Consider the following 25,883-nt stretch of genomic DNA (forward strand, 5'->3'; position numbering starts at 1 on the left):
CCAGCAGCGAGGTAGGACTCACCGAAACAGCAAAAACATGATATCAGCTGGAGAAAGGTAAGCGCAGATATGTCGTAGCCAGCATCAACGACCGAGCCGTCCGAGTGGCTACCCAGCTCCTCACTTGTAAACTCATGAGGAAATTCCGCGCAGACGAAGTACCCTCTTTTGTCACTGTGCTGGCTAGACAATGTGCCGAGGGGGTTCAGTTCAATTGGGCACAGTTCTTGTGCAATGAGTTCCTGACCAACTACCAAGAAGCACAGGACAAAGGTAAGACATTTCACTATGCATGGTTTCTTTTGTCAATTCTCTTGGTTATAGGTGAACTACCGCAGGACAACCAGTTCCCCAACATCACAGATGACCTCCCTGAGGCAGTGCGATATGTGGCGCTATGGGGTACAAGGGATGCGACAAGGGTTTCTGCAATTCGAGCATTTTGGACTTCTATGGAAGGAAATATAAGGATAAAGATTGCTCGACGACCGCGAATGTCTCCCACGATCTATAATAATTTCTAGAGCACCGCCGAGTTTAAAGCCGACATGCATCACTTGTACATCCGAGTGCGGAAGGATCCAGAACAATCCTGGGTCACACTCCCATTCATGGCAACAGATGAGGCGATCTATGCAGTTTTGGCAGCATGGCCACTCGAATGGCGCACCCCAGATAAGGCCATCCTCGACCAACTCGCCGCGTAGTAGCAGAAGAAGGACCGACAACAGCGGCTCATGCACCTGGCAGAAAAGGCACGACAGGAACAACAGTTGGCCTCGCAGCAAGAGGCGTCTAAGAACCCGCCAGCAGAAGAGATCACGACAGAGCAGGTATTGGAGTCAGACCAGGAAACAGAGATGCAGGACCATGCGGCCCAGGTCAAGCGATCGCACACACAGGACTCACCAACTGCCCGGAAAAAGTCCAAAATAGCGAAGGCTTTGGAGAAAGAATTCACAGCGAGTCCTACCACTACCAGTGACTTGCCCGCTCTCATTGCAGAACAAACAATTGTGTTGGGGGAGATCAGGATGCAATTGGAAGCAATATAGGCGAGCTCTCTGAGCAGAGTCCACCTCATTGACAATACAACCGCAGTTGAGTAGATGGTGCGCGCGCCCACACCGAACACTGTACCATTGACAGCCGATGCTATCCTATTTAAAGGCACCAATGATGACCATAGTTGGGAGTTAAATCTCGTTGCACTACACGGTGGGTTACTCTACCAACTGCAGGACAGACTCACCAATGAACTCCGAGCTAGGGAAAGTTGCGCCCTTCACACTTTAATGAAGCAGAAAGACGATTTAGAGCAGGTAAATCTTCAGCACGCTGCCTTGGTCGAACGTTATTAGGATTTCAAACAAGCCATAACAGAAGCCTGCAGTACGGTTCTGGGTCAGCTATCCCGTGGACCTTCCAACCATCACCAAGGTTCAACACATGGCTGCAGGAGCTCGCACGGCCCAAGAAGCGGCCGCGAAAGCCCAAGGGGAGCTTACTCGACAACTAGTAGAGCTCAGACTCCAGGCACAGCAACCATTGGTGGATCGTGAACAATGCCGCATGGAAATTCAAGCAGGGATGGAAGCAATAAGGTGCGTTATCCGTGAGTATTCGAGGCTCTTCAATCAGTCTATTGGTATACTTACATCCCTCCAGGAGGACCCCGCGATACAGCGCGTAGAAGTAGAGGCGCGCGCTCTACAACAGGCCTATGATTCTACTCGTGAAGATGCACAAACAGTCGCTCTCACATAGTGGCTGGCCAAGATGCGGGAGGCCCAGGTTCTCAAAGCCCAAATGGATGTTGCACGACAACAAGAGGCAGAGCTTAAAGTACACATTCAACCTTAGCTCGATGAAGCGTTTGTTGTCTCTACCATGATTGAAGGCAAGTTAGCACATATGTACGTTGTATGCGACTCCGTGCAGGCAAATCCAACTGACACGAATGCATCAGTAACTCAAGTGGAACAGGTACAACGGATTGCCATAGAGTTTGTTGAGGAAACACAAGTCATGCAGAAGGTATTAACCGACCTCCATGAGAATATCGCCACTCCAGCCGAGTGACTTGGGATGAGTCACAATGATTGTGTTGGGGGACTGTTGGGTAGCGAAAGCCCCACGCAACAATTAGAGGGCGTGAAGCTGGACATTTTGGGTAAAAGTTAGGGAAAAGATTCCGCTGAAAGCACAAAGCACGAATTATAATAGGTCGAGGCGAGGGTAGTGCGCCCGAAAATATTGTAAAGAAAGATAAATAGAGTCGGCCCGCGCAGGGATCGCGGGCCAGGAAAGGGTATAAATAGAGCGAGGCTCTATTGGTAGAAAGCGCAGAATTTGGGATAGGAAATCTGGAATATGAAATGTAATGGGTTCTTGAAGGAGATTGCCTGAAAGAGTCTGTAAGTCCGAGTTGAGGGTTGGGTAGTAGGTAGAGGTTCTGCAGCTGTGTGCGCAGAGGCCTGGAAAGTCTGCAGCTGTGTGCGCAGACCCCTGCAGCTGAGTGCGCAGACCCCTGCAGCTGAGTGCGCAGGGTAGATCTGGATGTATTGGTGGAGAATAATAATAAAGATAAGTTTGCTTTTATAAATTCTGTGTTATCGCTCATCTATCTTTATGGTTTACCTTTCTATATCTGGTTAATGTAAATGTGATAAGTGTATGTGAATCTGGGTTCATTTTGTGCGCAAATCAATTATGTTGGTTAAATGTTTGCTTAAAGACCCTGTTGAATAGCTCTAAATCATAAGAGTAGAACAGTGCAGTAATAAGAAAAATATAATCACTCTGGATCGGTGCGAGTACCGAACAGCGCGGAGCTGTAAACCAGTGCGCGAACCTCCCAGACCACACCAAGACATCCCTAGGGTGCGGAAACCTGGTTCCAGCACCCTCCCCTGCTACCTCGGGTGAGACCTCAGTCCGCGCTCCGCGGGCTGTTGCCGAAAGGGCCGGTAGCTACGAGATTTGTTTGGCTAAATAACTCTTCCAAACCTGGGTCAGGGCCATATAAACCAACAGTGGTCACCAAAAAAAATGTATTTAAGGATTATTTTTTTTAACGAAACCCTTAAATTGTTCACATGCATAGTTTTAAAGGTCACTATCTAATAGTATTTTGGATTATGGCCTCTTTTTAAAAGTGTTCCTTCCATTTTGATCACCAATTAACTAATTATGTTTTTCAATTATTGAGTTCAAAATGGAAGGTGAATATATAAATATAATAAAATATCTTGATATATTTAATTAAGGTTTCGTCATTAAATATGTAAATTAGATAGTTGGTAAATATTTATTGACATCAAAACACTTATTTCATGATACTTATCACATTTTCAAGACTTAAAAAAAAAATCATAAAATTAACTATATATTCAACTAAATTATAACTTTATTTTAAATTATTATCATTAATTAAAAAAGAATTAGTATATGAATTAAACATATATACATTTAAAAAAATGTAACAAGATTCTTAACTATGGAATTTCACCCCAATTTACCATGGAGATTTTTGGGCCAATACCATGTCTTACTAAATACCACATGCCCAAAAAAACCATAATACATGTTCATATAACATTTTTTTAATTAATCAAAGGGCATAGCTACTTTTAAGATAAATCTCAACCTTTGATTTGTGACTAGTAGTAAGAATATTCGAGGGTGGAGATTAAATCCCTAGCCTAATCATTATTGATAATTAAATTAAAAATTTGGAAGCCTTATTCCAAAATAGGCATGCCTATTAAGGTAATTAGTTTTTTTTTTAGAAAGAAAAGCATCAATATTTATATTAAGGAAATATATTTTACATCATAAAACTGATGGGTCTTTTATAAACAAGACCGCGATAGGGAAAGTCTTTGATATGAAGATAACAGCATAGCCTTGATATCAGAAGCATTACATAGAAAGATAATGTGGCAAAAAGACTCATTGCTGGAAAAAAGCTTATCAGTAATGGGACATATAGCACCTCTGATCAGAGTCTACAAAAACAAAATTGAAAACTTTATACCCAACAGACAAGAAGCTGTCATGTGGGAGGAGGATAGAGAGCCAATACTGAAGATAGGACAAAATTGGAGGAGATGTTTGAGTCTTCAAAAACTTTTAGATTCCTCCATTTCCAGAGGCACCAGATTGTTGTGGGAAGGATTGGGCGAATGTTTGCATTCTGTCCTCCCCACCAAGTGAAAGCTGCATCAACCGAAGAGAAGTTAGGGAGCTGAAAGGAAAAAAACGATGCAATATCATACCAGACATGTAGAGAGATCCTGCAGTTGAAGAACATGTGGAAGTTCGTTTCCTCCTCCATCTTACAGAAAACGCATCTGCTGGGGCCATGCCAGGAGCGTTTCCTCAAATTTTCCCAGGATAAATTCTTGTTGTGAAAGACGAGCCAGGCGAAGAGAATCAGTTTGAGGGGACAGGCAAGCTTCCACCATAACACCGGGAAGATCTTTCTGGCCGACCTGTTTTTCATTGAGATGAGCTCCATGTAGATGACCCTTACCGAAGCTTGCAAGTTTGTGAGAGGTAACGACCAAACAAGGTGGTCATCAAACCCGGTCTGCTTCAGGCCTGCTTGTTCAATGGATGATATGAAGGTATCCCATAGGGAAACCAAAGCCTGAGGGATACCAAGATCTGCTGCAGACAAGAGCATAGGATAGGGGTCAATCCATCTGTCAATAATTCTGTCCCAAGTGAAAAAACCAGACCTGTGGAGATGGAAGAGAAGAGGATCCGGGATTAGAAGGTAATTAGTTATCATTTACATAATTCATTATTATATTTAGCAAATTAAATCTATAGTTGAATTGAGGCTTCTGTGATCCATAATATTTGCAAGAATAACTTCGGCATAAATCACATGTAGACATACATTTGTCGACGCGTTTCGAACCAACTAGTGTGGTTCATCGTCAAGACAAGTTGGTTCGAAACGCGTCGACACGCGTTCGAAACTTGTCCTGACGATGAACCACACTAGTTGGTTCGAAACGCGTCGACAAATGTATGTCTACATGTGATTTACGCCGAAGTTATTCTTGCAAAAAAAAATTAAATCTAATTGATATTTAACTCAAATTATATTTTTTATTATATTTTTAAATTTATATTAAATTATATTAGAATTTCGTCATTAGCTCTTAGCAACAACAACCTCCAACATGTCAGTTGCATTGACAGTTTATTAACTTTTGCCTTGGAAGTGATGTTCGCCACTTTGCATGTCATCTCGCATTAAAGTCATTCTTGGCTCCGATGCATCCAAACTTTCCATGGGGGATTTTAGTTACAGGTTCCTGGATATGATCCCTCATGCAGACTTGTTACTCTTCTCCTTGTTGTTTCCTCTACTAATCATGGAGTCCAATTGTATTACATCCCTTTTCTTGCCACTGCCTTGTCTCTTCACCCTGGATTTCCTCTCTCACGCGTTTTGATCTTGTTGTAGGTAAGGGACACTCCCTAGATACTGCAAACTCACTTTCATTCCTCCCAAAAGATCACAGTCTCTTTTTCTATATGTATTTTGTCCATCCCTTAGCCTTGGGGCTTCTTAGTCTAGTGTGTCTCTTCCTTCCGTTGCTAGCCATGAAATACCAACATGCTCATAGTCATCGGCGTGACGGAGGTTGAGGGGGTGTAAGTGGGTCGAGGGCTCAATTCCACACTAAGGCTTTTGTGCATCACTTTCAATTCCAATTCCCCCCTAAGATTCAATTAGATATTAACATTGTAGAGGATGAGGTTTGTCACAAACATCAGGGAATTCTAGATTTAGAGACCTTTTTAGATGGTCTTGCTGACTGGATTCCTAACATTAAGAACAATAGGGGAAAGAAAAACCACTACCTATACACTTTGGATTTGTATTGGCACCTGAATACTCTTCTAGGAAAAGTATTGGTGGACAGAAGGGATGCACATGATAACATAATGCACAAACATGATGAGTTGTTGTTATTGGATGTCGAGGGCCATCTTGCCCACCTAAAAATGGGCTTGCCTCCAAGCCTGGTAGCAACGCTGCACTGTATGGATGAAGATCATCCCATAGACTTGGAAACCTCCCTATCCTCCTGTCCCTTTTATTTATTGCTTTGTTTAAAATGTTTAGAACTATGGTCCATAAAGTTGTTGGTTTCTTGGCTAATTTTCTTGCTTATGGGATAACCCCATACCTTAGTAGACAAGAACCTTATCAATCCTATCGATGTAGCTACAAACTCTGGTCAATGATTTGTTATACCTTCTAGTTGTTTTCCCACTGCAAAAACAAGTCTTATCTTTTATATTTTTGTGCTTCACCCTTTAGTTTATTTTTGGAAAATAACTAATAAAAAATTATATTCTATATTTAATCTGAATTTCTAAATAGTAAGCTAGAAACAAATAACAACACACAACTTTTATATTATAAAGTTATCAAGACTATAATAATAATATTTAAATTAATTATAATTATTAAAATATTAAATTTAACTAATTTTAAATATAAATTAATAAAAAATAAAATTTATAAATAAAAATATTAATTAATTTAAATTAATACGAAATTACACTTTATATATTAAAATATAATTTGATTAATTAAAATTAATACAAAATTAAAATATATACTTAAAAAAAAAAATTAAATAAATATTCACTTTAATTTTAAAATACCAATTTATTCTTCGACTTACATACTCTTACTTTTTTCTTTTAAATATGATAGTTTGCTCTACGAACTCTGAAATCGAAATCATCTCCATCTCAACCATCATAATAATGCCAATCTATCTACAGTGCATAATTATCAAAAATAAATTATTATTTTTTATATAAAAAATTTAATTATTAAACATAATTTAAATATAAAATGTTTTCTATTTTTTTTTTTTATATATTTTTTTATTATTATTTTTATTTAAAACTAATAGAAATAGGATAGCTTGCTCTGCCAATTCTGAAATGAAAATCATCTTCATCTCAGCCATCATAATGCCAAACTATCCCGAGAGGATAATCACCGGAAAAAAATTATCATTTTCATATAGATTTATAAAATGTTGTTTTTTTTATTATTAAACCCGAAAAAAATATCATTTTCCTATACAAATATGAAATGTTTTTTTAATATATGAAATATTGCTTTTTAATATATGAAATATTGTCTTTTAATTCGTTCCAAAAACTAGTGGAAATTTCTTAAAATGATGAATTCTATAATCCAAATAATTTCAAAAACATAAAAACGTTTAATGATTAGATTTTTTGATCAAAGTATTCTCTAACATGCTACTAAAATTGAAAAACACGTAGCCGTACTGTGGAATGCTATTAAAATTGAAAAACTGTAATTTTTAACAAGAAAATTGTTAGCCAGGCTTAAATTTGATCGATATTTATTTATTTTATTATAATATGTTATTATTTTTAGAATTAATATATTTATTATCTGATGATATAGTAAGTGTTAAGTGGATTATTTAAAAATCATGAAAAATTAGTTATTTATTACTATTTCAGATGATGCAATAAATGTTAAGTGGACTATTTAAAATTTATGAAAAAGTAATCATTTACGACCACTTCTCATGAAAAATTAGTCATTTATCAACCACTTTTTCATTAAAAAATCATCGATAAATAACTTAAGCAACACAATTAAATCTAAAATGATATCTAATATATTTATAATTATTTTTAAGTTAAAAAACCCATATTGCAACACAATTAAATCTAAAATGATATCTAATATATTTATAATTATTTTTAAGTTAAAAAACCCATATTATAAGTATATATGTATTTGATAAAAGTGGTTGATAAAATATCAACGGTCTTAATCATAATCATAGGTTAAACCCTTTCCCATTCCTTCAGAGTTCGCTTTGATCCTATCTAATTAAGGCTGTTAATGGTTTATAAGTTGTGGATTGTTTATTGGTCTTAATCATAATCATGGGTTAAACCCTTTCTCATTCATTGAGAGTTCGCTTTGATCCTATTTAATTGAGGCTGTTAATGGTTTATAAGTTGTTGATTGTTTATTAATTAAGGAATGTGGTAAATATATATATATGTATGGTTTAATTTTTCATTAATTTGATAAAACAAGGCTTGTAAAATGGATATTAATTTTTTTATTTATTTAAATGAGTTATGGTTAGTTATTGATAAATATAAATTTTAAAGTGTGTAGAATTGGTGGCATTATTTATTAGTCTTGTTTCACTGAAAATTTTCTTATTAAGTTTTATTAGATTTACTATACATAAAGTTCTTAGATATAGGAACCTTGTACTTAGACTACAACATTAATGCTCAAGATTACTTGGACTACAACATTAATATTCAAGATTATTCAATATTGATTAGTCTCAATCTCTACTAAGTTCATTTAAAAGCTCTGTTTATTAAACTTATATGTTTTTTTTCTTGGTCAAAAATGTTTTTATTAAATTTTCAATAAAATACAATTTACAAAGATCACCATGGCAACCTCCGCTCTCTCATTCTGACCAGACTTTTTGAGAGTCAGGGTTGGGACATATAAAAAAGGACAACTAACATACATTATTTCTGGAGGGCTTTCAAGCCTACATAACTGATATAAACAAAAAGAAAAACATAATTGACAGTTGCATATCAAGGTGGCAAGTGAGGAGGAAGTACAGGAGGAGCAACGAAGAAACCAATGCGGTCATGGATATGGAAGTCAATATGCTCCACCCTAGCTCTCAGGCTATGAAGGTGGTAGTTCATGCGACGATCTTGGCGTGAGAGACTATCCAACTGCTCCAATACCTCATTTTGGCTATATTGGATGTCTTGGAAATAGGCCATAGTCTCATTCTTGTATTCATACATGTGATTTCAAAGGATATCCATATTGATTTGGATTTGACGAAGCTGCACTACAACAGATTCTAGATTGACCAGAGCTACCACTTGGCCATGCGAACAAACTTGACATACAATCTTTGTTTCCCTAGTATTGTGGCTACTAGAATTGGTTGAGGATGCACTGTGTCCAAGCTTAGGATGCCTCTTCGGCTGCTACTGCCCACCCCCATGGCAGGGTCGACCTCATTGATGGGGCATTGAGAGAAGAGACAAATTAACTAGAGAGAAGAGGAAGGCTTCCCAAAAACAAGGACATCTGCAATAACAATAATTGATACGTAGGTTGCTGAACCCCCCCTCGAGGAGATTGTTGCATCGGAGTGGTCACCACCCTCTTGTAAGGTCAGGATAAACAATCCGCTAACCACACTGGGTGGTCTGCACTCCCTCTGCCACAACCACCCCAAGCGCACTTCAACCCGTAAAGGCACACAGTATGCGCCTCAGTCACACTGAGGTCAAATTTACACCACACAAATCCAGAGGATAGCCACACGGATCCAACAAATTCACACCCGAGTACCACCATATGGGCGAGGTTCTAAGCAAACCACCCTACAGAACTGGGAGGTTCAAACTCCTTAATCGACACACTGCTCACCACCCTTTGTCAGGAACAAGACAAACAAGTTGCGGTTCACATTGGATGGCCTTCACCTCTTCTGTCGCAGGCACCCCAGGCGCAATTCAATCCATAGTTGCACATAGTAGATGCACCAATCACCCCAAGGGCAGCGTTACACCAAGAAATTACAAAGCGCAGCCACTAAGAACCCACTAATTTCTGCCCAAGCACCACTAGATGGGCATAGTTTTGGACTAACCACCATATAGAGAGACAAAGAGACTCATACTCCTTATCCCACATGTAGACAAGAAGGTCTGGCGAGACAAATTCCTTTTGCTCGAACCAGCGACGACCCAGAGCTTGGTGGCGGCTTAGCTTCGCCCCTGTTCGCATCCTTGGGTCCCAAGGGAAAAGCAAGCAATGAACCCCAGACCACACCATAGGGCGTTGATCCCCCACAACGCCTCTGAGCTAAGGTTGAAGCCTTGAGGAGCCACCATGGATACAGACCCACACTCCCTGCTTAGCAAAACTCATCTCCCAAGCTTCCACACTAAACTTCCTCCGCAACCAACCTACAATTATAAACACGGTAGGAGCCTCCTATGTACCTGTATATTGAATATACTGAGTTTACATGAGTGTGAAGTTATAAAGCGCATGAAGCCAAAACAAGTCCCAAAAATTGCTCTAGTGTCACTTGTACCACCATCCAATCACCCCATCAAGAAATTAAACCTATATATTATTATTCCAGATTTATGAAATTTTATTTATAACCAATTTTATTTATGTAAATATTATATATAATTGTATAATAAACTTATGTTCTTTTATAGTATACTAAAATTATATTTTATTTAACGTTATAATAATTTTAAAATACAAATTAATTGGTATTTATATTAAAAATTAATAAAAATACATATAATAAAAAATGAACATCAAACAGCATGCCTAGTTATTTTGTTTTGAATAGGAAACACGTCAGAAATTATTTTGCTCATGATTATTCAACTTCTTACTAGTGTATTATTATAACGTGTGGTATTTAATGGTCATACTATACTAAGGTATTAAAAAAAATTTAATAGTTTAATAAATTATTATTATTATTAAAAAAATTTAATAATTTAATAAATTATTATTATCATTATGTAATATGTTTTAAAATTATTTTTATTTAGTTAAAAGTTGGTTTTTTAACCAAAAACAGGTTTAACCGTTCAAGACAAGGAGTCTAGCCAAAGTGAAAACCTTCCCCTTATAAACGACCCATTAATAATTTATGATTTTGTCAAAGTGCATTAATGAATAAAAAGCAGGAATAATTAATAATTGCCATTAACTCTAATTTGACAACTAATTTTCCACTGTAAAAAAAAGGTAAGACGTCGACCAGTGTGGCAGACGGGCTATGTATGGGCAACTCGAGTGCATTCCCCGCTGCTGACGCACTTCTGAGTACCTGGTCCCACCAATTGCGAGGCTCTGTTGGTCCACGTGTCGCATGCGATCTCTCGGATATGGCTTGGTTTGGGACTCGCTTCGGGAGTTTCATTCGGCGCCGGCAATGTTAAGTGGCCCCGCCGTGTTTTATCCTCACCCGACTGACGGTGCATGTTCATGGTGGCGTCGTTCTTCGTGGGAGGCAGTGGCGGCGCCTGTGGTGGGGCCACAAGTAACTCCGTGTTACTCTAGTGACAGGCAATCAGTCCACGCTCTCTTGTCACTCAACTGTCTACCCCTTCTCTTGCCGTCAGCTGCGTCTGTATTTGCTTACGTGGCGGTCTCTATGGGGAATGATTCCACCGACTTCCAACCAGACGGTCAGTTATTGTCAGTGTCACGGTCCCGACACTGCCTGCTATGTCAAACGTGGGAACTGTGGATTTGAGATGATTGCGGTAGAACAAAACCTGAGAGGTAAGGTGATGTTTAATTCTCTTTGGGTCTGTCAGGGTGAAGCTTCGAGAGTTGGGTTCGGTCGGCTGGGCTGGGCTCGTGTGTGCCCTTTCGGGTGGGACCCGGCAGGCGTGTTATATGAAAAAAACATGAGAAGTGAGTGTTAAACTTTAGCATTTTAGTGTCATTTTTTAACTGAGTAAAATATGAAATGGGTTTAATACCATTATTTACGAGTGCAGGGTTAAGTGAAAATATTAAATTATGAAATAGGTTTAATAACGTTGTCTATCAATGTAAAGTTAAATGAAAAATATATATATATATATATTTTTTTTTCCGAAGGTAGCAAAACCTATCAAACTCAGGTGTCAAACCAACAGTGAGGACAGCCATCTCTGGCTGCTATCCGCGAATGTCGGTTTGACTCATCACTGTTATCAAGGAAAACCACGCCACCTGTAATAACCCGCTGGTGGTCCATAAGGGAGCAGGCTTTCACTCCTGCCAGATGGAGATAAATTTGAAAAAAATATAATATTTTGGAACAATATTATGTTTTGTTTTTAATTTATCTCCATCATCACTCTATAATATATTTTCACTTAATAACGTTGTCTATGAGTGTAGAGTTAAGTGAAAACGTTATTAAGTGAAAATACGTTGTTATTAAGTGACGATGGAGATAAATTTGAAAAAAATCTAATATTCTGGATTAATATTATTTTTTTTTACTCTTTTATAATATTTTCCTCTATCTTATTGTGCTTTGATATATAATATTATGTTTTCCTCAATCTTTCTTTTCATTTTGGTTTATATTATATGTTTTCTAATATTCCTCTCTACCCTTATTTTTATATATAGTCATAATATTATGGTTTTTCCTTGTATCTTTCTTTACTCTTGTCTTATATTATGTTTTTCTCAATATTTCCCGCTAGGTTTTTCATTTACAATATATTAAAAGAATAATTTATTTTACAATACATAATTTTTTTTATGTGGATGTCCATGGAATATGTTCCTGCTCAAGCGCCAAGAGTGTGAATTGTGACCTGAGTGTGAATCTATGTGAATCTGTGACCTCTCCATAGAAAATGTGCTTTTAACAAGTGTGAATCGGTGACCTCTCCATAACAAATGTGCTTAATCCATGACCTCTCGATAGCAAATGTGCTTTTAACGAGTGTGAATCCGTGACCTCTCCATAGCAAATGTGTTTTTGACCTCTCCATAGCAAATGTACTTTTAACAATGGGGACTCGACCAATTACGATAACCCTTAGGGCTAGATTCAAGATCGGTAGATCGGCGACCAATTGAGATAACCCTCAGGGCTAGATTCAAGATCAGTAGATCGATGACCAATTGAGATAACCCTCAGGGCTAGATTCAAAATCGATAGATTGGTGACCAATTAAGATAACCCTCAGGGCTTTGATTCAAGATCGATATTGAGATAACCCTCAAGGCTAGATTCAAGACCGATAGATCAGTGACCAATTGAGACAATCCTCAGGGCTTGATTCAAGATCGATATTGAGATAACCCTCAGGGCTAGATTCAAGATCGATAGATCGGTGACCAATTGAGATAACCCTCGGGGCTAGATTCAAGATTGGTATTGAGATAACCCTCACCGCTAGATTCAAGATCGGTAGATTGGTGACCAATTGAGATAACCCTCAAGGTTAGATTCAAGATCAGCAAATCGGTGACCAATTAAGATAACCCTCAGGGCTAGATTCAAGATCGGTAGATCGATGACCAATTGAGATAACCCTCAGGGCTAGATTCAAGATCAGTATATCAATGACCAATTGAGATAACCCCGAGGGTTAGATTCAAGATCAGTAGATCGGACCAATTGAGATAAGCCTCCTTAGAGCTAGATTCAAATAACCCTTAGGACTAGATTCAAGATCGGTAGATCGGACCAATTGAGATAACCCTCCTCAGGGCTAGATTCAAGATTGGTAGATTGGTGACTGTTACGTCCACAAAATATTTGTATCCACCTAAAGGGATTATTTTATGTAAGGTCAACCACAAAGCCTAACCTCGAGGGTGTCGAAAGAATTGAACCTGTGGCTTTTCAATTACAATGGTGTTTTAATGATGGGGACTCAACCAATTGAGTTAACCTTCTTGGTTGATTTACAATACATACATGTGACCTTTCAATAACAAAAGTGTTTTAAGGACTGAGACTCAACCAATTGAGCTAACCGTATAGGTTAATTTACAATACATAATATTATGTTCTCAGCAGGTAAACCTCTGTGATTCATAATTTGTACAAATTATCTTTTGGAGAAATCACAAAATAGTTTTCAAGATCTACTCGTTTCAAACCACAATAAGTGGTTCATCATCAAGACAAAGATGATGATGAACCACAATAAATGGTTTAAAACACATCAACCTTGAAAACTATTTTGTGATTTATATACAAAATATTATATTTTTCTTCATATATCTCTTTACCTCTAACTTTTTATATTGTTATATTTAAATATTATTAAATCTAACCAAGTAAAAATAAACTCAATGACTAAATAAGACCCCATAAAATAAAATTACTAAATATATATTATTTATCATAAAATTTTCTATAATTATGATAAATATCACAAGTCAAATTTCAAAACTACATTCCATACATAAATGTGAAAAAAAAAAACCTAATCAAAATATTATAAATTTAAAAAGCAATGGGTTTTTGATACATTAAATATTATGTTCTTGAATTTAAATATTTGTAAATTCATAACTGTTTGTTTGCTCTAACTACCAACAGAATTTCAGAGAAGTCCATAACCATACCATTGGAAATAATTCTACTGCCTTTCATAGCAATAAGCACCTTTGTGGAGTGGAGAATATATATATATATATATATATATATATATATAATTCCACTCTTCCAAGTATATTATATCTCTTAGTGTACTTCAGTGGCAGTGGCAGTGGCAGTTGGATGACACCTGTACTGTAGGAGACTAATCTTTACATAACGACCTTGGCTTCACTCTAATGTTAAATGATATCTGGGAGACTGTTGTAATCGTAGGTGGAAAGTTATCTTGGAGATTGTTGTAACCGTAAAATTGGGTTGAATGTTTTGAACCGGTAGATTTTGGTATAGTAAAGTTAATTAATTTAAGTATTATAAAATTAATTGTTGATTTTGTTATATTGTTTTTTGGATATTGAAAATTTACAATTAACAAAAAGACTGATCAACAAAATATTATCAAAATACATATAAATTTATTATAATTTTATTTATAATAAATGTTTTAATATTTGTATTTTATAAAAAAAAATTAAGCATTATCTGATCTCTTTAATGTCTTTGTTGAGAACGGTTATAGTAGGCACTTGGGACAGAAGGCTTTCCTCAAAACTGCTAAGAATTCTTCCCTAAAAGGGATAAGAAGGAGCAGATTCCTAGTGTCCATCTTCCGTTTGTTCAGGGGACCACGGATAGGATTGCGAGGATTCTTAAGAAGCATAATGTTCTCTCAACCTTTAGACCTCTTAACACCATTCGTAAGTCCCTCAAATTAGTGAAGGATCCTATCGACCCCAAGGACATGAAAGGGGTTTATATTATTCTTTGTTCATGTGGGAAGCCCTATATTGGTGAGACTGGTCGCTCCATTAATCAAAGGATTAGTGAACACGCAGCTGACCTCAGCCATAGGAGGGCCAACTCTTCTACTTTAGCGGAGCATGTGGAGCAAACCAATCATGTTTGTATCGAAGAGGCTAGTGTTATTGCTAGTGTCCTAATTCCATCACTGGAAATTTAGGGAAGCGCTTGAGATTGAAAAAAGATCGAACAATCTCAATAGGGAGGATGGCTGGAAGATCAGTAGTTGCTGGGTCCCAACCCTCTCCTCCTAGTCGGTGTCTTCCTCTCTTCCCCTCAGTAGTGGCATTTTTTATGTTAATAAAGATAATAGTCTGGAAATTAATCTATGATTATCTTAACCCTTAAATTAACCTTTATTTTAAATATTAAAATATTTTTTCTTCCCTTAAATTACTTTAATACTTATATATTAACTTTTGTAACTATTAAATTAGAAATTAATTTATTTTTAATTTATTTATTTTAAATATGCTTGTAAGTGTTTAAAATAGTCCCTTTTCAATATAAATATAACTAAATATTCATATTTATAAATTTTATAACTAACGACTCTAATTTTGAGTTTCAATAACTTGGATCACTTAACATTAATTTGAATTTTTTATTTTATATTTAATATATATTTATAATATCATTATTATAATACCTTTAAATTACTCTATATTTATTTAACCTTTATAAATAATTATTATTCTAAAATTAAACTAGTTTATAATTGATTTATTTTAATATTTATTTATAAATAAGGGTATGAAACGACCCTTTGACTTATACTTTTATATATTTAATTACTTTTATAACTAATACTCTAATTTTTAGATATAAAAACTTTATTAACTAACTATTAAATTAAGTTAATTTATTTTATTTTAATACATATTTATAATGGTAAGTATATGAAAAAAAAAGTTCCATTTTATAACTAACTGGGGTAACTTATCTAATTAATAATGGTTATTTTCCTATCCTAACTAACTGGTCAAATCTAGCCGTTGTTAATATAGCCATTACCTGAATATACCCGTTGGAGGTATGCTCTATCTATTTAACTCACTATGCCTGATCTGTTCATTCAACTTGTCTTGACGATGAACCACACTGGTTGGTTCGAAACGCATCAACAAATGAAATATCATGTGATTTATGCCGAGAAATCTCTCATAAACTTGATATGGATCAGAGAAGCCTCAATACAACAAAACTAAACTAACTAAACCAATACTAATTGTTGCAGTGTTTCCACGTATACCAATTGTTGCCGACTCACACTTTCTGATGAAGTTTTCCAGTCTGTTCACTGCTTTCCTGTGAAGACCCATCTAGTCTTCAATTCATTGCAGCTTGCAAAATTCAATGCTATCATGGTCTGACTAGATGGCCATGTGGTAATAATATTAGTTGGATAAATAAATTTCCAATCGAACAAAAGTTAAGATAAAGAAATTAGTTTAATTGACTGTTTGTAATAATGTTTGACTGTTAATTTAAGGGATTAGTTTAACTTATGGTTGTCAATATTGTTTAACATTTTTTTTCAGAGGAAAATCCCCTATGAAAGAAGCTGAATATATATATCATGGTACAAATATTACATCGGAATATACTAGACATATGTCGCATCAAACTGCAACTCAACAATCATAATCGCTGCAGAGCAGCGCAAGCATGTATCACGGGTCAAACCTGAGTGGAGAGGCTAATAACCGGCTGTCCCATCCACACAGGATAACAACCGCATACCCATATTGTTTAAAATTTAACCAACCACATATGTTCGATTCGATAGAAATTTTCAATGTTATTGCAAATTTCCATTAAATGGTTGAAAGATTCAGTCATTCATTATGTATATGATGGGGTTATATTTTTTTAGATGTGTTAAAAGTTATTTTGATTGTAAATTTGGTATATTTAATTTAATTAAAGTTAATTTTATTATATAATTTTGAAAAAATATATTAAATATTATAAAATTATTTATTTTTATTAAAAAAATATAAAATAGAGTAAAAATATATATTTTAATCACCAATAATTATTAAATTTTAAAATTCATATAATTTTAACACTCCAACAATCCAATCTGGTATACCAATTTTATAATTGGCTTCTCATGACTAATTCATACCACATTTGTTTGCAATCCTTTTCTATTACCCTCTTTATGACCATCATAATTATATCTCCAATATTCAATCAAGCCATTCATTTGAAGAGTGATGTTTATAATACCTTTCACCATTGGCATTGTCGTGTAAACATGAAATCTCTAGAAAAAAATGTAAGAGAATTTATTTAAGTCTAACACAGAAAAACGCTTGGAGTGAGAGTTGATTACGTGTCAGAGATGAGTTTTAATTTCTCTTGTGTTCTAAGGGCTTATTTATAGTTTTGTTTTTGTCTGTGAAGAAGATTACCATAGTACTTTGTCTAAGGGTATATAGTTCTCGGAAAAGAGGGGCTTTTCATAATCTCTTGGTTATTAAATTTTGATTCCTCTACAATAGTAATGATAAAGATTCCAATTTGGGTCCAGCTTCCAAACTTGACGGCTTATCTATGGCATGATTCGGTGTTTACAAGCATCAGAAACACCCTAGGTTGCTTCTAGCCACATATATTTCGCTAGGCAAAAATGGAGTTTATACTTTCCGTAGGATCTGTGTAGAACTTACATCAGTAAAGGCTTGCCAGACAAAATCAAGCTAAAAGTAGGTGATTTCCATTGAATCCAACCCCTGGACTATGAAAGCACGACTTTTTGTTATCGCCTTTGCCATCAAACACGACATTTACAACACTTCTATGCTCAAAAGCCAGTGACACGGAAGACTAAATCTAAGGTTTGGAAGCATGCAGCCCACCCCCTATGGAGAAAGAGGAATCCTCACCCCCTGTGGAGAAAGAGGAATCCTCATCTTCAGATCACGGGGACAGTGAATCAAATGATTAAATGCTCTCTTCAGATGAGCAAGGGAGAATACAAGTTTAGCACTTTGCACAGAAAGAGACAGTATTATTGTTTCGTTGAGATCGATAAAGCAAGCCTATGAATGAGTAGGGAGAATAAAATTTTAGCACTTCGCACAAAATGAAACAGTACCATTGTTTCGTTGGGAACTATAAAGCAAGCCTATGAATAAGCTTCATAGAGTCAGAAAATGACCCAATAGCAACCATTGTTTCGTTGGGAGCAATAAAGCAAGCCTATGAATAAGCTTCCTAGAGTCGGAAAATGACCCAATAACAACCATTGTTTAGTTGGGAGTAATAAAGCAAGCCAATGAATAAGCTTCCTAGAGTCGGAAAATGACCCAATAGCAACCCGTCACACAATTCTTCAGCAAGCAGTGGTTATTCTTTCATGAAATAAGTGGGTGAAAGTAACCAAAAAAAAATTCAAAAACTAGCCCCACTGAGTGATAATTTTGCTTTTTTTTTTTTTACTATATTTACCTTGATGCCTCCTTATAGTGTAGTTCTACTTTTATGTGAAAACCCTACCTTTAAATAAATATTGTAAACTCCTTTAAATAGATATTGTAAACTCCTCCTGAAATCTTATACCGAAATTTTAAAAATAAAATAAAAATCCTATACCGAAATTAAAAAAAATAAATAAAACCTTTCAGCATTATCTTGTTGTACCGAAAATAGATCAAATTAACACTTGTGAATGACAGCGTGGAAAAAACTGATTCAACATAAATGTGAGCGATGAAAGAGGCATATAGAAATTGTGAAAGTTCCATGGTCCTTTTTGTTAGACTCTTCCCCACCCCCTCAAAAAATATAATCGAAGTGATTGAAGTTTAATAATAATCTCTATAATTTCTATAATGACAAGTAAACATGGATAAGCTTTACTTGCAAAGCATAATGGCCTGGAATATAAATATTAACTTTCATTTGTTTTATAAATTAATGTGTGATATTTAATTATATTTAATGTGTGATATTTGTTTTAAAATTTTGATTCTAATATATTGGTTATCTGGTAAGTATTATGTGAATTATTTGTTTTTAAATTTGCAATTTAGATTATTCCAAGTCAACGGTTCTTCTGGTGATCTCAAAATTGAATAGCTAACACATGCTTTCAACGGTTTTTGTATTTGCTGGCTTATAAAAAGCATTTTATTTCCAAAAAAAAATTTAAAAACTCTTCTATCTTAACCTTGGCAGAGCTTTCAATCCAAGTAAGAAATTGTAAACAGTTTCAGAAATCGACAGCTTTGGGATGATGCTGAGGGGAAAATCTACGAAATACGTAAGATGTATTTGACAGAAACTGATATTCTCCCGAGAGGCCGAGCTCCCGGATGTTGAGATCCCAAGACCTCCTCTCTGGTGCCTAGCCTGCCTGATCCTTCCCTCTGTGGAGTCCACAATGCGAACCTATCCTTGTTGATTCCATGTCGAGATCCTACAGTGGCCACGTTTCTCACTCTCCACTCGCTCATTTCCTTTTTTGTCTCTTTTCAACTTCCATATTGTATCTCTTACTGCATATTCCTAGACTACACGGTCCTGGTGCACTCTGATAGGGCCTTTTGCAGAACCAATCTTTTTCGTGGAGGAAGAACATTTTTTGTGGACATGTTTATACGTCTTGACACTTTCCACCTCTTTATCTTTCTGCGTCCTTCAGCCAACACCTAGCTTGGATACGTGCTGGTTTATTGCTCATACATTCATTGACGTCGTCCTCTATAAGGAGGGACAATTTTTTGTTTCAAAAGTTTTTTTCTCCTTTGCCTTTCCACCCTGCGCGATCCGGGACAGGGTTGGAGTCATGGGATATCTTGTATATGTCAGGCTCTACGTTGTTATGGGACGATGACGCTTTCTCCTTTCTGTTAACACCTGTTGATAGTTGACCACCCTTTTTCATTTTTCCCGGGCATGAACTACAAGCTAACCCTTCAGATATCACCTGCAGGTAGTATGGCCACCTTTTTCCATTAAGTCCTGTGTATCTCTGAGCTCTTTGGAGGTTTTGGATTGAGGCATTTCCAGAATAGATGGTGTTACTTCTCGACGGCAATTTGCGTTCACAAGGGCTCCTCTTATTTTACAAGGCAGTTCTACAGATCCTGCCTTGTTTTTTCATAAAATGAGGTTTTGTGTATCTGAAGTTTATCGACATTATTTTTGTTCTCCTCATTATATCTTTTACATTTCTTACGGGAAATCATGCTTTTATATATATCCTTGTATGGAAATTCTTCATGTTTTAAGGGCCCTCTAGCAAAGAATTACATGGTATCTGAATATCTGTGTTATCTCAAAGCCGTGTTTAGACTTTAGTTTCAAGATCGATTACTGGTGGTGCAAATGCAGTTATTGTTTCTATTGTTGTATTGTTTTTCCCTGTTTCACTTAAGACAATCCGGTTCCGTCTTTCTTGCGTATTCGGTTTCACTGGCTCCTTCTTGAAGACTTAAGATTTTCTGGTTATTGTCTATTCTATTGTGTTTTGATTCCTCTGGTTTTTCCAGGCAGAGGCTCTCCACTATGGTGCAATCAAGCCGTCTTGCTAGCAATCCTCTTTGACAGAACATCTAATTCCTCAGCCCCATCGACTCCTTGGGGTTGACGACCATGTTCGTCCTCGGCATAAACACAATCCTCATCCTGCTAAGATCATTCCTCCTCCGCCGGCTATTAACCTGGACAATGTCTATCTGGCAGACCGCATTGCTAGTTTGCAATCTCGTGCTCTTATAGGCAAATGGAACTTTCCTGACATGGAAGACACCAAGATGAGGTCTGGGCTTGGAAATAAATGGCGCCTCTTGATAGGATACATCTCTACTATTTTTAGGCTGATGAAGAATTGGTACAGTTTTCACTTCTTGAAAGTAAAAGACCTGGACGCCATATGGGCTCTCCCTTGGGTTCACGGGAAAAGTTTTATGGCCCTTTACAGATGGTATATATGTTTCAATCCTTTGCGGAACACACCTCAAAATAATCTGATATGGGTCAAGCTGCCTGCACTCCCTATTGAACTATGGACTAAGGAATCGCTCTCACACATTGGTAACGCCATTGAGAAATTTGTGTATGTGGATCCCAAATGCTTAGGTGCCAAGGACAAGCGAGTGGCATGGATCCTGATCGAGAAAGAGTATAGAGGAGGCTTCCCTAATCACATTGACCTTGTTTGAGGAGATTTATTTATTCACCAAAGATTTGATTAATGGGATGTTTCATTCCGATGCTCCCTTTGTCACAAAACTGGTCATCTGAAATTGCACTGCCCTCATCATCCGTCCGGGAAGGAAAAAAGAATGGATTATCATGTGGATCCCCACGCACGCGCCACGGATAAGGATGTCTGTGATGCGGGTGGGGAAAGAAATATTATTAAAGGGTCATCTTCAATTGCTGATAAATCTTCTTTAATTCTGTCTAATGGTTTTTCGATTTCGTGTGACCCATCATGTGGTACTTCCCAACGGTCCTCTTTAACTCCTAAATATCATAAGGTTACCCTCCTTACTTTTCAGAGATCACTATCCATGGATAATATAGTTCCAGCGGGAGCTCCAGAATTGTTCTGTCATCCCTATCCCCCGGAACCTTCCCCGGGGGTGGCCATAAAGTCTCTGATGCCTGTTCCTCATCCGAACTCTAACTTCAATACTACCCCCATCATTACCCATATTCCATCCTGATCACCTTCTCCTGTCCATGTCGGATCTATTTCCAAGAAAAAATTCCCCTCCTTGATTAATTGTCATCCACCCCTCTAAAAGACATATCTGCTTTAAAGGGTAAAGCTCTAGTGATCTCGGTCACTCTACCGAACTCACCAATTACTTCTCCTACGAATTCGATTGGTAGTGACCTTGACATGCTATTGCGAAGAGAATCTCTTCACCTTCATCCTCTTACCATCCATAAACCGAGGAAGTCTTTATCACCTGTCATCAACCCCACTTTGGCGGGGAATATCACGGTTCGAAGAAAATAGAACAGGGGTACTAGGCACTTTTGTGGAAGAAATGATAGTTCCAAATTTGTTTTACAGGAATCATCCCTTGTAGACATTCCTATTTCTGGTCTTGCAGCAAGCCGGCCTCTTAGAGCAAGTATGCATGGGGACTGTGCATCATGATTAAATTACTCTCTATGAATATAAAAGGTCTAGGTGCGGACCTGAAATTTTTGGCACTCAAAAATTTATTTTTCTTCAGCCTCAAAAATTATCCCGATACAAGAAACTATGCACGACTGTCCGGAAACTATTGCCTATTTTAGACGCATGTTCCCTACATGGCATATTACAGCGACGAGGGATTCTGGTCTATCTGGGGTATGGCTGTTCTATGGGATTCGGGTTGGATATCGGCCAGGGCCTTTCGCTGTTTGGATGATATCCTAATTCATGCAAAAACCCGGGGTATTGCTGACCCTATACATATCCTAAACATATATGCCCCATATAAGGATCACATATCTTACTGGAATCGGTTCCTGGCCTCAGAGATCATGGAGATAGACTCCTTTATAATTACAGGGGATTTAAATTGCTCTTTGAGCTCTGACGAAGTGTGGGGCAGAGGTAGGAAAGTAGACCTTGTGGGAGGATCCATCAGGGAGGATCTCCTCCAATATAATTTTGTTGACATTAGCCCTTCTATATTAGCTCCTACAGGGGATAATGGGAGGACAAGAGATGCATACATTGCCAAAAAACTAGACCGATTCATTATTCATGACAGGTTGATGGAGCGTCTTGGTTTCTCCTCTTCTTGTGTTCTTCCTTGTTTTATATCTGACCACCGACCTATCTCCTTACAATGGTCGGATCAGAATCATAGGAAGGATTATCCTTTTAAGTTCAATAGGATATGGTTAGAGGATGATGAGTTCAACAACATTGTCCAGAAAACATGGTTGTCGTATGATCCACAAGATGCATATTCTCAGACTGAATCCTTGTTAAGTCGCATGGGTCAGCTCCGGAAAAAGGGAAAATAATGGCAAGCTTATAAGAAACGTTCTAACAGACTAGAATTGCATAATATTAACAAGGAACTTGATAGCATCGCTAGATGCATGTCTGATCACAAAATCTTGTGGGATGTGCGCTCTCGGATATGAGAGTTGGAAAAAAAGAAACAGAGTCTCCTAGCCATTGAAGAGACGACTTGGAGACTAAAAAGCCGAGCCATCTGGTTAAAGGAAGGCGACAAGAATACTAAATTCTTCCACCATTTTGCTAATAAAAGAAGAGAAACTAACTATATATGGGAAATTAAGAATGATGAGGGCATTTTGTTGCACTCACATGATGAGATTTCTAAAGAAGCTGTAATTTTTTTTTAAAAACATATAGAATGGATCGGGACATCGAAATGGATGATATCATATGGGGTATTGAGCCTTTCCATACCATGTTCGATATTGAACAAAATGAACGTTTATACGTTGTAGTCACGGAAGAGGAACTATTGTCCGTCATGAAATTCTTTGAAAAATACAAATGCCTGGATCCAGATTGATGGACTATTGACATTTTCATTCATTTTTTTGACCTGATGAAAAATGATATCTTGGGTATGATTAAGGAATCCAGAATAAGAGGCAACATAAGTCACATCATATCATCTACATACATTGCCTTGATTCCAAAAAAAAGATACACATACCTTTTCAGACTTCAGACCTATATCCGTATGTAACTCCATATATAAAATCATTTAAAAAACATAGCAGGAAGCATCCGGTGCATTTTATCAAGTTTTCTTTTCCATGAGCAACACGGTTTTTTAATTGGCAGGAATATCTTGGAAGCTGTGGCTATTACACAAGAATGTCTCCATTCTTGCATACCAAAAATATTGATGCAACCATCCTCAAAATAGACCTAAAAAAAGTTTATGACTATCTAGACTGGGGTTATTTGAGGTGCCTCCTAATAAAAATTGGGCTTAATAATCAATGCACTAATTGGATTATGCCCTGTGTGGAAAATGTCAATTATGCCATTCTCATAAATGGTATTCCTACATCTTATTTCTCGGTTGCCAGAGGCCTCCGTCAGGGTTGCTCACTTTCTCCCCTCTTGTTCATCCTGGTTATGGACTCACTCAGCCTGCATATAAAAAGGGCTGTGGGCGAGGGTAAATGTTGGCCACTTAACATAAACAGGGGCAACCATTTTTCACATATCTTTTTGTGGACAACATATTGATTTTTTTCATACTCTGTAGACAGACCTGGATATATTTGCATGAGATAATGGTTCTCTTCCAAAGGGCAACTGGTCTGAGTATAAACGAAAGTAAATCATATTTTCATCACGGGAATGTTAATATGGAAGAAATTGAATACCTCTCTCATTTCTTCAATATACATGCCAAATCAATCTAAGAGGGAATGAAATATTTGGGCTATCACTTAAAGCCAATAGGATATTCTTCTACAGATTGGACATGGATCCTTAACAAATACCACAAAATGATTGCCGGTTGGGAGTATAAATGTCTCTCATTGGCTGGTAGGATGATTCTATCGCAGTCTGTTTTCGTCCAACTCCTAGTCTATTGGGCCCACTTATTTTTCATTCTGGCCACCATCATTCACAAACTAAATAAATTAATGACATTTTTCATTTTGGGGGGCTATAAGGAAAAAAAATAAATTCCACCTGTCCAAGTTTTCTAACCTTACCCGCCCAAAAAAGATGGGGGGCTAGGGTATTATGGACCTTCGTAAATTTGGTCTAGCCTTGCTGTATAAATCATTATGGAATGCTGTTTTAGGAAACAATATATGAAGTAATGTTATCAGATTAAAATACTTGGGGAACATAGATTTTTCCTTTTGGTTTAGATGTAAATCACTTGGACTTGCTCGAGGATCTGCTATATAGAGGAGTTTTCATAAGATACAACAGTTCTTTTTCAATAACCTTGTATGAAATTTACAATCTGGGAACAACATTCATATTGGTCTCGATCCTATTATGGGAGGTGAGGAAATTCTGCCTATACCTCATCTAATTTTACATATCCTCCATCAAAAAAGTATTTTTGTCAGGGCATAGGTGTAGGAATTTACAGGGTAAGTTCCTCAGAAAGAACACCAAAAGGACACCGCTCACAACCAGATCACAGATCAATACACCAGTATTTTTGACGTGGTTAAAACCCTCCGTGGACTGTTTCCCTCTTTGAGGGTTTTAACCACGTCAAAAATACTGGTCTATTGATTTGTGATCTGGTTGTGAGCGGTGTCCTTTTGGTGTTCTTTCTAAGGAACTTACCCTGTAAATTCCTACATGGTATCAGAGCTATTTGAGGGCCGCGTCCGTTGGTGATCCAAATCTGAAGCTGGTAGAACTGCATCCGACTGCCGTTTCCTAGATCTACTATTTCTGACTGTTTTTGAGCCGAGATGACTGCTCTGTTGTGTTCGGAGCATCTGTTCCAGTGAGGAACCCCTTTCGTTTCACGCAAAAAAGGTTTCCGGTAGCCCTAGCTGCGTCATTTTTAAGATCTTGAGGTATACAATCTTTATTTGCAGTTTACTGTTATTTTCTCTCTGCTTATTTCGGTTTCGGTTTATTTAGCTTTTTCTTAACCGGATCTATACCTTTCATTTCTGCGTATGCTCTTTGCCCTGCGACTCTGTGCGATCTGGGCAAATCAGAAACAAAAAGGAAGGATTTTTCTCATGCGTATGCTATTTTCCCTGCACCTTAGTGTGATCTCGGAAAATCAGAAACATTGAGAAAAATATTTAGTTTTTCGGCTAAAGCTAACTTTGAGCCGCAAGGTTCATTTTTTTGAAAATATCTAGTTT

This window comes from Pinus tabuliformis, chromosome 3_2 (genome assembly GCF_031772625.1).
Source record: "Pinus tabuliformis cultivar Carrire ecotype Pingquan chromosome 3_2, CPIR1, whole genome shotgun sequence".
In the NCBI taxonomy this organism is placed as follows: Eukaryota; Viridiplantae; Streptophyta; class Pinopsida; order Pinales; family Pinaceae; genus Pinus; species Pinus tabuliformis.